Here is a 16,215-nt window from a genome sequence, read left to right as displayed (position 1 = left end):
TGTTATAAAACCCACAGCCTGTGACCATTTACATGAGCTGTTTGTGTGGTGTGTTACTTTCCACTGTGTGATATCTTTGACAAATGCTGCTCTACTTTACTTTCAACTGAGTGGGTCATGAGTCATACCTTTATTTTGTTCACTGCAATTTCCTTGAACATTTCCACAGAAGTCACAGCTTTAGAACAAAAAGGAAGTTAAGCAGCTGATTACTGTAATCATGACATTTTACTAGAAGATAGTTACACTAATGGATTGACCAGTCATTAATACAATGACACACTAGTCCAGCGTTTCCCAAACTCGGGACCCCAAGGGGTGCATGTTTCGGTTTTTGCCCTAACACTGCACAGCTGATTCAAATGATCAAATATTGATAATTAGTTGATTATTTGAATCAGCTGTGTAGTGCTAGGTCAAAAACCAAAACATGCACCCTTTGGGGTCCAGAGGACCGAGTTTGGGAAACACTGCAGTAGACCCACATCATGCATGTGTTTTAGTGCAAATAAATGTCAAAGTAGGGGGAAATGAAGAAACACGTATTTATTCATTACTGACTAGCGGTAGAAAGGGGTGATAGGATACAGGCATATTCACAACAGTATTTTAGTCATTGTTCACTAACATTGTCACATGACTTGAAGAATATTCCCATTGCAGAAGTTGTTAGTTTGCGTTTGTGGAAGCATGCACTATACTGCAATTGTAGTTATTGATACAAGTTCAGGATGGAATCTTCTTGGTGGTGATGTGATCTGTGTCACTGATTTCTGTCAAAACAACAATACAATTAGTATTTTAAAAAGACCATACCTACAGTCAGTTACATCATGATATGTTGTATGGTTCAGTATTTGATACTGTTAAGTTTAATCAATTTGTGAGGGAGAATGCTGCAACTGTTCAGGTGGTGTACAACAAGTCTCTTACCTCTGGTCTGCATCTTGAGGTGGTCTTAGTTTTGAAAGACAGTCTGTTCTGACATGCCAAGGCCACGATATGTACTGAAATATACACCAACAACATAGGATATGGCAATATCAACATTGCACAAGCAACATTGGCTACTCAGCAAACATTTAAATGTTAAACTATTTCAAACTTTTATATTTTGATATTATCTAGTATTTCCATTTACACACCCAGGATCATAACGATCAGAATAACATTCAGAACACTGTAAATGAACAGAAGACAGTTCTCCCATGATGACCTGTAGCCTGGACGTCTGGTTTGGATAGCCTGGACGTCTGGTTTGGATAGCCTGGACGTCTGGTTTGGATAGCCTGGAAAAAATATAAATAACCCACAGACAATGTTAAATGTCCTGAGTTATTCTAAACCACATCTAAAACTGAAAAACAGTATTTTCCATTATTGGGAACATACCCAAAAGGTAGCTCATCTGTACACCATACATATTCATCATTGAATGAAATTGGCACTTACCAGCGGTCATGAGTCTGGTACCATTGCTAAATAGGAGACTCTGGTCTTCTTTGCACAGTAGTACACGCCAATCATCTTCTGTTACATTCTGTATGAACAATGGAGGCTGTGGTTGGTGCTGAATGTACCAGTATGCACTTTATGTTAACGGAACCGTTTATGGTTGTATTCTGTCCAAGTTCCACCAGTGTCTCTGTCAAGCCATCAGCTCTCCGACAGCATATAAGGAGACCCAGAAACAAACAGGTAATTACACATTTGACTCCTAAGTTATTAATTGTAGTAACAAAATAATTGTCTTACACAACAAATGTCCCACAACTCTCAGCATTGTCTCAAATGTGTGGTGGTGATTGGGTTGTTGTCCTGCTTGTGTAGAAGTTGCCTGTTTGAGCGTTCTTTGCTGCTGTACAGACAAACCACAAGTTGTTTTATAGGGTGCTAGAGGTCAGACCAATCATAGGCAAGTCCACTTGACTTTGCCTTATATAGGCATACTCCTTGTAGGCATGCAATATTTACTATCACAGGTTTGAAATTCAAGTCCTGAATTTAATAGCAATATATTTATAACATTACTGGGGCTAAGCTTCCTACCATCCAGGACCTTTATACTAGGCTGTGTCAGAAGAAGGCCCAATACATCCCTGGGGCCAAGCTTCCTACCATCCAGGACCTATATCCAGTGGGGCAAAAAAGTATTTAGTCAGACACCAATTGTGCAAGTTCTCCCACTTAAAAAGATGAGAGGCCTGTAATTTTCATCATAGGTACACTTCAACTATGACAGACAAAATAAGAAAGAAAAAACAAATTGTAGGAATTTTAATGAATTCATTTGCAAATTATGGTGGAAAATAAGTATTTGGTCAATAACAAAAAGTTTCTCAATACTTTGTTATATACCCTTTGTTAGCAATGACACCGGTCAAACGTTTCCTGTAAGTCTTCACAAGGTTTTCACACACTTGGTATTTTGGCCCATTCCTCCATGCAGATCTCCTCTAGAGCAGTGATGTTTTGGGGCTGTTGCTGGGCAACACAGACTTTCAACTCCCTCCAACGATTTTCTATGGGGTTGAGATCTGGAGACTGGCTAGGCCACTCCAGGACCCTGAAATGCTTCTTACGAAGCCACTCCGTTGCCCGGGCGGTGTGTTTGGGATCATTGTCATACTGAAAGACCCAGCCACGTTTCATCTTCAATGCCCTTGCTGATGGTAGGCTTTGTTACTTTGGTCCCAGCTCTCTGCAGGTCATTCACTAGGTCCCCCCGTGTGGTTCTGGGATTTTTGATCACCGTTCTTGTGATCATTTTGACCCCACGGGGTGAGATCTTGCGTGGAGCCCAAGATCGAAGGAGATGATCAGTGGTCTTGTATGTCTTCCATTTCCTAATAATTGCTCCCACAGTTGATTTCTTCAAACCAAGCTGCTTACCTATAGCAGATTCAGTCTTCCCAGCCTGGTGCAGGTCTACAATTTTGTTTCTGGTGTCCTTTGACAGCTCTTTGGTCTTGGCCATAGTAGAGTTTGGAGTGTGACTGTTTGAGGTTGTGGACAGGTGTCTTTTATACTGATAACAAGTTCAAACAGGTGCCATTAATACAGGTAACAAATGGAGGACAGAGGAGCCTCTTAAAGAAGAAGTTACAGGTCTGTGAGAGCCAGAAATCTTGCTTGTAGGTGACTAAATACTTATTTTCCACCATAATTTGCAAATTCATTAAAAATCCTACAATGGTGATTTTCTGGATTTTTTTTTTTCACATTTTGTCTGTCATAGTGTACCTATGATGAAAATTACAGGCCTCTCATATTTAAGTGGGAGAACTTGCACAAATGGTGGCTGACTAAATATTTTTTTGCCCCACTGTATAGAACATTCCTGAAGAAAAAAATCAGAAGACTGGATAGTAATTTACGTTCAACATGAAGCCATGAGAGAGTGATGCATTTGAATAATATTTATACGGATAGAGAAATGAAGAGCTAATAGTTTCCAAATGTGCTCTCAGAAAGGGAGTGCCAATCTGATTGTTAGTTAATTCAATAGTAATGCTATTGGTCAACGACTCAGATTTGGAATCTAAACATGGTTATAAAAGAGTCTTAGATTAATTGTATCTTTCTGTTTGTTCCTGACCAGCTGTGGTGAGAGACTCCTTTTGCCTCTCTCCACCCCAGGGACTCTTGGGCCATGGCCTTTCAGGCTATGACCTCTTTCACTCCCTCTCTGATCATGCCTTGTACAGTCCATTCTGAAAGTATTCAGACCCCTTGACCTTTTCCATATTTTGTTACGTTAGTCTTTCTAAAATTGATTTAAGATTTTTTTTAAAGATTTTTTCATCAACCTACACACAATACAATAGCAAGAACATGTTTAGAGATTTTTACAAATGTATTACAAATAACAGAAATACCTTATTTAAGTATTAAGGCCCGTTGCTATGGGACTTAAACTTGAGCTCAGATAGTGGTATTTGTTAAATTAGCTGCTGCCAAAACATTTAGACAGGTGCATCCTGTTTCCAACGCTTAGTTGACCGCTAATTTGATTTGAAACTTTAGGAAATGGAAGAAAGAAATGTGCGAAAGAGCAAAGGAGTAGGCAGTTTCTAGTTGAGCACTCATACATTCGAGAAAAACCGCCACCTGACTCATCGGGAGAATGGACGATTCTGGACATTCGGTTGATTCTGAAAATGCAGTCAATAGTCATGCACCCAAAAAGACACAGAAATCATTGTCTTTGCGCGAACTACAGGTCAACATAATCGATGCTGTCTCTGCAAAGATAAACGAAAGAGCCGATGGTCTGGAGAAAATGATACGCGTAAACAACAAATAGTTGACCTCGAGATCTCTGAATCATGCATACAAGAGTATCGAAGCGCTTAAACTTGCAAACACTGCTACTTCTGATAAATGCACTGCACAGGAGAAGACCATAGCAGACATGCAAGAGCGCTTATCCGAAGCAGAGCGATACCGGCGAAGGTGGGGGCTTTACGGTGAGGACCAGGATGAGAATGTGAAGCAAGAGACATCTGTAACTGTGTGGCACCGGACTTCCCCGATGGATATGTCTGGATGTCGCTCATCGTATTGGGATGAAACAAGATACCATCGTCAGCCGCTCGATCATCATCCAGTTTGCTTTTCGCACAGCAAGAGATGCAGTTTGGAAGAAAGCAAAGGAAAGCTCATTTAGAAAAGAGAGAATTTAGATTCGGTGAGGACCTGACTGCAGTGGACAAGGCAGCAACGGCAAAATTGTGGCCTCTTGTACAACAGGTCCGAAATCAAGGAAAGGGTGGATACTACTACAGGTGGATCAGAGCCATTTTCACCACGGAAATGACATACGACTGAGGTGATTTGTTCTGTCGGTAGGTTTACAAGGTAGCTCCTTCCCCACTGCAAACTGAGCGTTCTAGTTTTGAAATATGGGTTTACTGTTTTACAAGTTAAGACTTCTGTTAATACATATATGAAACAACTTTTTATAGAGACGGTAGAGTTGAGATTGCATAGGATTTTTCTTTCTATTCTATAGATATGAACTTGAAGTTTGTCAATCAATGCCAGAGGGATACGAAACCTGTCGAAGAGAAGCTTTTTCTTAGGACTGCAACACATTGTATTTATTCAAGAAACACATTCATGCAAAGAGGACTATAATTATTGGAAAAATCAGTGGGGCAATGTCATTCTTTTTGGCGCATGGGACGAATCATTCAGCTGGAGTTGCAATTTTATCACAATTTCAAAAGGACATTTTTGTTTACTCAAATGGACATCGGCTAGTAGTGGTCATCAACCACATGGACAGATTATTTGTGGTGTGTAATGTATATGGATACTGTTCTTGTCACGCCTTGGTCATTGTATTTTCGTTATATATATATATATATATATGGTCAGGCCAGGGTGTGACATGGGTTTATGTTATTGTATTTTCGTATTGGGGTTTGTAGTATTTGGGATCGCGGCTGATTAGGGGTGTTGTATAGGCTTGGCTGCCTGAGGCGGTTCTCAATCAGAGTCAGGTGATTCTCGTTGTCTCGATTGGGAACCGTATTTAGGTAGCCTGGTTTCGCTTTGTATTTCGTGGGTGATTGTTCCCATCTCTGTAGTTTCACCAGATAGGCTGTAATAAGTTTCACTTTCCGTATCGTCATTTCATGTGTCACTTTTTCTATTAAAGTCATGAGTAACCACTACGCTGCATTTCGGTCCGACTCTCTTTCTACAAACGAAGAACGCCGTTAGTTCTAGTCCTCCAAATAACTTCTAGAGGAAATTTTAAAAAGTCTTGAGAAAATATCCATCCAGACAGATTGTAGTTGGAGATTTTAATATGGTTTATTCTAATGAGACTGATAGATTGCCCCATAGGCCTAACATTGGTGTAAACAAGTTGGTGAAGTTCTGCCAAAGCCTGGACTTAATTGACATATGGAGAGTTAAAAACCCTGGAGGGAAACAATACATGGAGTAATAGATTGCTACAATCAAGAATTGATTTGTGGGCGATAACCTCTAGTCTTGAGCCCAACACTGTAGAGGTAAAAATACTGCCTGCAGTCCTGACGGATCATAAAGTCATATGGTTGACTAAGAATGTGCAGTAAGGATGGTAAGAAATACTCTGGTGGTTATTGGAAATTAAACAACTCATTTATTGCATGATTTAAAAAATGTGATTAAGAATCTAATTTCTGTTTACTGGAGTTTAGCTACATCTAATGCAGAATATGGGAAATATTGGGACCTGCTGAAATTTAAAATCCGCTCAGCCTGTATTACTTATGGAAAACGGCTTGCTTTAAGGAGATGTGAGGTAGCTGAACTCTAAGACAATTGCTGATATCAGAGATTGAGCATCTTGTTCTTAATGAGGAAGCTAAATTGAATGATTTACAGAATCGACTAGATACGTTGTATGAGGAAAAGGCTAGAGGAGCCTTCATAAGATCTAGAAACAATGGCTTGAAAAAGGCGAAAAGAACAGTAGCTACTTTTTTAATTTGGAAAAGAGTAGAGGGGAACTCAACACACTTCGGAAATGTAAGACTAATGGGGTTACCACTGAGGATAGAGAGGTGTTATCAGACTTTACCACTAAATTTTATGAGAATCTTTACTCCTTAGATAACAATTTGAGTGATTAAGGATTTGGTTGTGTTTTTGTTGATGCTATTAGAACTCCGTATAATGGTGACAATAGCTGTATCAAACTCTCATGGAACATCCTCAAGGTTTAACATTTACAAAGGAATACTACAAGGTTGTAGTAATTTGACCTTTACATTTTTGTCAGTATCTCAAATGTTATGCTCATTAGTTCATAAGTCCATTTGAAGGCATTTACATTCCAGGCCAGAGATCAAGATATCCCAACTGGCAAATGACACTTCACTTTAGTCAAATGTGTCTCAAGCTAGATTAGCATTGTATATCGTGAAGCAGTTCTCAAATCTCAGGTTTGGCATTAAATCTTTCCAAATGTGAGATGTTTGTTTTGAAAGGAGCTGTCAATCCAGCAATCCACCTACCTTGGTGTAAAGATCATTCACGAGAGTTAAATCTAAGACATTTAGAACGCCATCAAACCCTGTTGGTGATAAAAAAAAAAAGTTCTATTGACATTCCCAAATCCACGTGCTGTACCTTAGGCTTTTGTACAACTTTATATGCAAAAACAAGCCACATGTAATGGTTTTCTTCATCTGAACGAGAGGCGGACCAAAGCGCAGCATGGTTGTTTTGATTCATGCTTTAATAAATCACTTCACATGAACAAACTAACAAAAACAAGAAATGTGCAAACTCAAAACAGTCCTATCTGGTGCAGAGACAGGAACAATCACCCACAAACACACAGTGAAACCCAGGCTACCTAAGTATGATTCTCAATCAGAGACAACCAATGACACCTGCCTCTGATTGAGAACCATACTAGGCCGAAACATAAAAATTCCCAAAACCTAGAAAAACAAACAGACTGCCCACCCAACTCACGCCCCGACCATACTAACTAAATACAAAACACAGGAAATAAAGGTCAGAACGTGACACCACATACGATAAAAATGTTATCACCAACAGGGTTTGATGGCGGTCTAAATGTCTTAGATTTCACTCTTCAATCAAAGATCAACTGGATTAAAAGGTACGTAAAACATCCTCATTTCCCGGAATATTATACCTCATTCTGTTTTTCAGAAGTTCTGAAGGCTTTATGTTTTACTAAGATGTCCATATATTGTAGGTAAACTTCCTGTGAAACTGGTGGCTTTTCACAAGCAGGCTTTAATGTGCTGGGCTTTGTATAAACACAACTTTTCACAAGCAGGCTTTAATGTGCTGGGCTTTGTATAAACACAACTTTTCACCTCAAATGTTTTATATGGAACAATGGGTCGATATTACATAGAAACAAGATGTTATTTAACCATAAATGGTTCTTGAAAAACATTGTCCTTGTCAGTTAATATTAGTGGGAATCTATTTACACGGAGAGAATTTATGGAAAGATAGAACTTTGAGGTTTCACGCAAGGAATATGACAGTTATTAAAGCTATACCTAGTGGGATAAAAACTTTACTTCAGAATGCATATTTTGAAATATCTCCGATTGCAAGCGATATTCAGGTGAATGGCATTGGTCTACTAGATACGAAATTCAACAATCTTTTATTAAGGGATATTTTGTACAAGAAGTCTATTCATTCCCTCTGCAATATTTTGTTGGGCTTCATCGTTTGCTGTAAACTGCCGCAGTGCTTGGCTCACTCCACACACACATTTGTGACCAATAAAGTAAAGATCTCCTTTAAGATTATCTATAGATTCTATCCGTGTAATAGCTTGATTTCTAAGTATATACCTGATGTTACCAGTGAATGCAGTTTTTGTGAACTAGAAACTGAATCTAGTGAACACTTATTCTGTAATTGTTTATATAGTGAAGTGTTCTGGACTGATGTAAAACTATCTTTGCCTCAAATTGCATACAACCATTGAAATGTCTAAGTTTGACATATTACTTGACAACACTGATTCCACAATTGAATGTGAGTATGTCATAAATATCTATATTTTATTAGATATTTATTGTCTGATTTGGAAAACTATTTAGTCTTTAAATACTATACAAGACCAAATGTAATTGTTTTATTTGCTATAAGTCTGTATTTGATCTGATATGTGGATTTGTATTGTGGAATTTCTTTGTGGAATCCCTCAGGCTGTTTGTTTTTGCATGTTACTGTTATTAAATTATTTTTAAAGATCTGTTGTGAAGGAAGTTGTCAAGGAAGGGAGTTTGTTTTATACAGGACCTCCCGCCCCCACTTACAGTAAGCCAATCATGTCAATGCAGAGCTATATGGAGCCCTCCGCATTGTTACAACGCTTCGGATGCACACAGCAATGCAGTACGGAGCTCAATTTTCACATCAAGCATAAATTGGCTCTTGTACTCTGATATATCTGCAGAATTTTGGGAGAACAGTGATACACGTTGCATGCAGAGGGAACTGATTTAATTCTGATCTGAGTAGCAGACTTCTTGTCCAAGCGGACAAGTGTTAAATGTTTAGCCCTGGTTATCATGTTTGGCAGATATGAAAGAAAAAAAAATTGTCTAGCTATGGAGGAATAGAAAAATGACCGCCAGGAGGAGTTTGTGTGATTGCTTCACATCTGAAAATGTTCAAGACCCCAAACTGTACAAGTGTAGACTAATTCACCAAAAAATTGTCACAGATCACCAGGACTATTTGTTGGGTAGCCAGGATGCAGTGTGGGAACACCTGCAGTGCTTACTACTTTCAGTAGATGGCACTGTTCAACCAGTTAAAACACACCCGGTCAAATTGTGTAGTAGTGTACCACTCACTGTAAGTGATGATGACGCATAAGGACAAAAAGACAAGTGTAAATTTGCACAGATTATATGACCTGTATAATATTGATGCGGTTCTTGAAATATTAAAGAGACTGTGCAGAGACTTTAACCACAGACTCACCTCAAACCAGACTCACCTCCCTGAATAAAGTCTGCAGCACTCCTAAACGGTTGGTTGAGGGATGTCTGAATAGAAGACAGTTACAATACAACTGGATTGACCCTTCATGTATAAATGGACACACTACATCATCGCAGTTTAGTAAAGTACAACTCATGGCAAAGTAGGGGAACGTTAACAAACAATATAATTACTGACTAGCAGTGAAAAGGGGTGACGCATATTCAGTAGACTCTTATCGTCACACGACTACCAGCATTTTCTAAGCATGTTCTTAGCTTGCCCTTATGGATCATGCATTATACTGCAAAACTAATTATTGATACAAGTTCAGGATTTAATCCTCTTGGTGCTGTGTCACTGACTCCAGGAGTAAATGTAATAAACAATGCAGCGACTTTTTTTTGTTATTTTAAACTTGTGTTATGATATATCGGTATGCTTTTCAGCACGTTATACTGTTAAAGTTGCACTATGGTTGCTAAAATACGAATAGTTAACCTAATTTCAGTTTATGTGACAAAACAAACAAGCATAGTGTTGATAATCATTGTACCATCTAAACCGCTGTGAAATATATTTTCCATAACCAAAAATATTGTATTTTCAGCTGTTTGAAGCTGCTGTACAAAACTGAAAGTAAAAGACCCAAAAACTAAATTTAATGGGAAGCCTAGAAATGGCACACAGAACAGATGTAATGCTTCTTAGACTTGCTTTTAATGAGAATGACAGATTTCTATGTGCATTTTCTTGGGTAGCCCTAAAAGTACATATTGCAGCTTTAAGCTAAATTATTGGTTCAAATTCGCTGAGACTGATGCAACTGTTTAGGATCTTTACAAAAAGTGACTTACCTCTGGTCTATTCAGCGTCTTGGTGTTAGTTTTGAAGGGGAGTTCCTGTTCTGACATGGCAAAGTCAAGATTAGCACTGAAATTTAAACCAACAAAATGGGAAAAGTCAAAATCAAGTTGATAAACAAAAGCAATATGTAAATGATCTGTAAATGACAAAAAAGGTAAAAAAAAATATTTAATCTCGTATTTCCATTTACTCACTCAGGATCATAACCACCAGAATAACATTCAGAATAAATGAACAGAAGACAGTTCTCCCATGATGACCTGTAGCTGCATGTCTGGTTTGGATAGCTGGATGTCTGGTATGGATAGCTGGATGTCTGGTATGGATAGCTGGATGTCTGGTATGGATAGCTGGTATGGATAGCTGGTATGGATAGCTGGTATGGATAGCTGGTATGGATAGCTGGTATGGATAGCTGGTATGGATAGCTGGATGTCTGGTATGGATAGCTGGATGTCTGGTATGGATAGCTGGATGTCTGGTATGGATAGCTGGATGTCTGGTATGGATAGCTGGATGTCTGGTATGGATAGCTGGATGTCTGGTATGGATAGCTGGATGTCTGGTATGGATAGCTGGATGTCTTGTATGGATGTCTGGTATGGATAGCTGGTATGGATAGCTGGATGTCTGGTATGGATAGCTGGATGTCTGGTATGGATAGCTGGATGTCTGGTATGGATAGCTGGATGTCTGGTATGGATAGCTGGTATGGATAGCTGGTATGGATAGCTGGATGTCTGGTATGGATAGCTGGATGTCTGGTATGGATAGCTGGATGTCTGGTATGGATAGCTGGATGTCTGGTATGGATAGCTGGATGTCTGGTATGGATAGCTGGATGTCTGGTATGGATAGCTGGATGTCTGGTATGGATCTGGTATGGATCTGGTATGGATAGCTGGATGTCTGGTATGGATAGCTGGTATGGATAGCTGGTATGGATAGCTGGATAGCTGGTATGGATAGCTGGATGTCTGGTATGGATAGCTGGATGTCTGGTATGGATAGCTGGATGTCTGGTATGGATAGCTGGTATGGATAGCTGGATGTCTGGTATGGATAGCTGGATGTCTGGTATGGATAGCTGGATGTCTGGTATGGATCTGGATGTCTGGTATGGATAGCTGGATGTCTGGTATGGATAGCTGGATGTCTGGTATGGATAGCTGGATGTCTGGTATGGATAGCTGGATGTCTGGTATGGATAGCTGGTATGGATAGCTGGATGCTGGTATGGATAGCTGGATGTCTGGTATGGATAGCTGGATGTCTGGTATGGATAGCTGGATGTCTGGTATGGATAGCTGGATGTCTGGTATGGATAGCTGGATGTCTGGTATGGATAGCTGGATGTCTGGTATGGATAGCTGGATGTCTGGTATGGATAGCTGGATGTCTGGTATGGATAGCTGGTATGGATAGCTGGATGCTGGTATGGATAGCTGGATGTCTGGTATGGATAGCTGGATGTCTGGTATGGATAGCTGGTATGGATAGCTGGATGTCTGTATGGATAGCTGGATGTCTGGTATGGATAGCTGGATGTCTGGTATGGATAGCTGGATGTCTGGTATGGATAGCTGGATGTCTGGTATGGATAGCTGGATGTCTGGTATGGATAGCTGGATGTCTGGTATGGATAGCTGGATGTCATCTGGTATGGATAGCTGGATGTCTGGTATGGATAGCTGGATGTCTGGTATGGATAGCTGGATGTCTGGTATGGATAGCTGGATGTCTGGTATGGATAGCTGGATGTCTGGTATGGATAGGATAGCTGGATGGATAGCTGGTGTCTGGATATAGCTGGATGTCTGGTATGGATAGCTGGATGTCTGGTATGGATAGCTGGATGTCTGGTATGGATAGCTGGATGTCTGGTATGGATAGCTGGATGTCTGGTATGGATAGCTGGATGTCTGGTATGGATAGCTGGATGTCTGGTATGGATAGCTGGAGTCTGGATGTCTGGTGTCTGGTATGGATAGCTGGATGTCTGGTATGGATAGCTGGATGTCTGGTATGGATAGCTGGATGTCTGGTATGGATAGCTGGATGTCTGGTATGGATAGCTGGATGTCTGGTATGGATAGCTGGATGTCTGGTATAGCTGGATGTCTGGTATGGATAGCTGGATGTCTGGTATGGATAGCTGGATGTCTGGTATGGATAGCTGGATGTCTGGTATGGATAGCTGGATGTCTGGTATGGATAGCTGGATGTCTGGTATGGATAGCTGGATGTCTGGTATGGATAGCTGGATGTCTGGTATGGATAGCTGGATGTCTGGTATGGATAGCTGGATGTCTGGTATGGATAGCTGGATGTCTGGTATGGATAGCTGGATGTCTGGTATGGATAGCTGGATGTCTGGTATGGATAGCTGGATGTCTGGTATGGATAGCTGGATGTCTGGTATGGATAGCTGGATGTCTGGTATGGATAGCTGGATGTCTGGTATGGATAGCTGGATGTCTGGTATGGATAGCTGGATGTCTGGTATGGATAGCTGGATGTCTGGTATGGATAGCTGGATGTCTGGTATGGATAGCTGGATGTCTGGTATGGATAGCTGGATGTCTGGTATGGATAGCTGGATGTCTGGTATGGATAGCTGGATGTCTGGTATGGATAGCTGGATGTCTGGTATGGATAGCTGGATGTCTGGTTTGGATAGCTGGATGTCTGGTTTGGATAGCTGGATGTCTGGTTTGGATAGCTGGATGTCTGGTTTGGATAGCTGGATGTCTGGTTTGGATAGCTGGATGTCTGGTATGGATAGCTGGATGTCTGGTATGGATAGCTGGATGTCTGGTATGGATAGCTGGATGTCTGGTATGGATAGCTGGATGTCTGGTATGGATAGCTGGATGTCTGGTATGGATAGCTGGATGTCTGGTATGGATAGCTGGATGTCTGGTATGGATAGCTGGATGTCTGGTATGGATAGCTGGATGTCTGGTATGGATAGCTGGATGTCTGGTATGGATAGCTGGATGTCTGGTATGGATAGCTGGATGTATGGATAGCTGGATGTCTGGTTTGGATAGCTGGATGTCTGGTTTGGATAGCTGGATGTCTGGTATGGATAGCTGGATGTCTGGTATGGATAGCTGGATGTCTGGTATGGATAGCTGGATGTCTGGTATGGATAGCTGGATGTCTGGTATGGATAGCTGGATGTCTGGTATGGATAGCTGGATGTCTGGTATGGATAGCTGGATGTCTGGTATGGATAGCTGGATGTCTGGTTTGGATAGCTGGATGTCTGGTTTGGATAGCTGGATGTCTGGTTTGGATAGCTGGATGTCTGGTTTGGATAGCTGGATGTCTGGTTTGGATAGCTGGATGTCTGGTATGGATAGCTGGATGTCTGGTATGGATAGCTGGATGTCTGGTATGGATAGCTGGATGTCTGGTATGGATAGCTGGATGTCTGGTATGGATAGCTGGATGTCTGGTTTGGATAGCTGGATGTCTGGTTTGGATAGCTGGATGTCTGGTTTGGATAGCTGGATGTCTGGTATGGATAGCTGGATGTCTGGTATGGATAGCTGGATGTCTGGTATGGATAGCTGGATGTCTGGTTTGGATAGCTGGATGTCTGGTTTGGATAGCTGGATGTCTGGTTTGGATAGCTGGATGTCTGGTATGGATAGCTGGATGTCTGGTTTGGATAGCCAGCATAAACATCTGTGCAATAATGCAATGTGGGAAAATCACTATATTAAATGTACATGTAGTGATATCCACACAATGCCACTTTACAATTAAAGTACATTAAGTTGGTGTACAGTGCATCACACATGCAGCGTTGGGAAAACATACGCTTGAGTGTACATACTCAAAATTAGATGTATTTCAATAAAGATGTTATATTGAAAGGAATTCATCATTGACTATAATGTGCACTTACCAGCGGTCATGAGTCTGGTACCATTGCTGAATATCAATCTACCCTCTTTTTCTGCACAGTAGAACACGCCACAATCATCTTCTGTTACATTCTGTATGAACAATGGAGGCTGTGGTTGGTGCTGAATGTACCAGTATGCACTTTATGTTAACGGAACCGTTTATGGTTGTATTCTGTCCAAGTTCCACCAGTGTCTCTGTCAAGCCATCAGCTCTCCGACAGCATAAGGAGACCTAGAAACAGATCAGGTCATTCATTACACATTTGATTTGTTTCTTAAGTTATTAAGTACATGTAGTAACAAAATAATTGTCTTACACAACAGATGTCCCACAACTCTCAGCATCGTCTCAAATGTGTGTTGTTGATTAGGTTGGTTTCCTGCTTGTGTAGCAGTGGTCTGTTAGAGCACTCTTTGCTGCTGTACAGACAAAGCACTTTCTTGTATATTTGTATGGGTGCTAAAGGTCTAAGTCAGAACAATCATCAGGGCCAGCCCTATGTTTTTTGGGGACCTAAATGAGATTTGGTTGCGGGCCAGTTTGTTTCTTGGACACAGATTAAACTTAATCCTGAACTAAACACTTTCAATGGAGATTCTCCATTGAGCATCCTTTTGTGTCCAGGACAAGGCTCAATCGGTGACTGGGAAAGTTCACAAAGGCATTAGTTTATCATATCACATTCAATCATCAACTCCTTTCATGAAGGAAAGGGGATGAGGAAAAGAGCTGAGCTGAGGAAAGGAGAGAAGCAAAGGATACTTGGAAAGGAGTGAGGTGAGGAGGATAGTGGATATCCAAGCCAATTGGCACACAGCCCTTGCATTTATTGTAATAGATGTTTTCTGAGTTTCAGAATAAGAGCGAGCGAGCAGACAGAGAGCATGGACTCCTGAGTTCTTATGCAAAAAGATGGATTTACAGTTGGATAAACTTTTTTCACAGGGACTTCCAAGTCACAATTCCAAACCTAGAACCTTGATTTTGGACAAAATTACCTGAATGGACTATTGCTACCAAGGATTATTAATAATGGAACTTCTAACAGACCAAGACCTGCAGAGGAAACATGGCGGAACATGGAAATACCATCCAGCACAAAACTGAGTGAGCAGTGTTCAGTCTGGACCCATTTGTGAAACCAAAATTGTAAGGACAATAATCTCTAGGTAATTTTGTTATATGAAGCTTAATAGAATGGGACTGCTAGGAAAGGTGACTGAAATTAGCACTGAAGTGTGAAGTGAGAGGTGTTTTCACACTCTTGAGCCTAAAAATGGCAGGAGAGTTTCACTCCACCCACCCAAATGCAGAGGCCTGGGATAGTCAGGCTATCCAGATGGCCAAAGTGATTTACTTTAAGTAGCAGTTCTCTGTCACTCTAACCCCAAGAAGTTCTGGAAAATGGTTAAAAACTTGGAGGATAAACCCTCCTCCTCACATCTGACCATGTCCCTTAATGTTGATGATGTGGTTGTTACTGCCAAGGAGCACATGGCTGAGCTCTTTAATCACCTCTTCATTAAGTCAGGATTCCTATTTGACTCTGCCATGCCTCCTTGCCCGTCCAACATTTCCTAATTTCCCAGCCTTTCTAATGCGACTATCCCTGATGCTCCTCCCTCTTTTCCCTTGCCCAGCTACAAACTTTCTCCCTGCAAAGCTGTCACTTAGTCTGAGGTGCTAAAGGAGCTCCTTAATTCAACTTGACTCCCCCCCCCCCAAAAAAACAGCTGGGTCAGATCCTTTCTTCTTTAAGGTTGCTGCACCTATCAATCGCCAAGCCTGTCTTTCCTCTCTGGGGAGGTTCCCATTGCTCTGACCTTTTTATCCTGCGTCTCCTCTCTGGGGAGGTTCCCATTGCTCTGACCTTTTTATCCTGTCTCTCCTGTCTGGGGAGGTTCCCATTGCTCTGACCTTTTTATCCTGTCT

The sequence above is a fragment of the Oncorhynchus keta genome, chromosome 37, assembly GCF_023373465.1.
Source record: "Oncorhynchus keta strain PuntledgeMale-10-30-2019 chromosome 37, Oket_V2, whole genome shotgun sequence".
In the NCBI taxonomy this organism is placed as follows: Eukaryota; Metazoa; Chordata; class Actinopteri; order Salmoniformes; family Salmonidae; genus Oncorhynchus; species Oncorhynchus keta.
Note: the sequence above shows the minus strand (reverse complement) of the source record.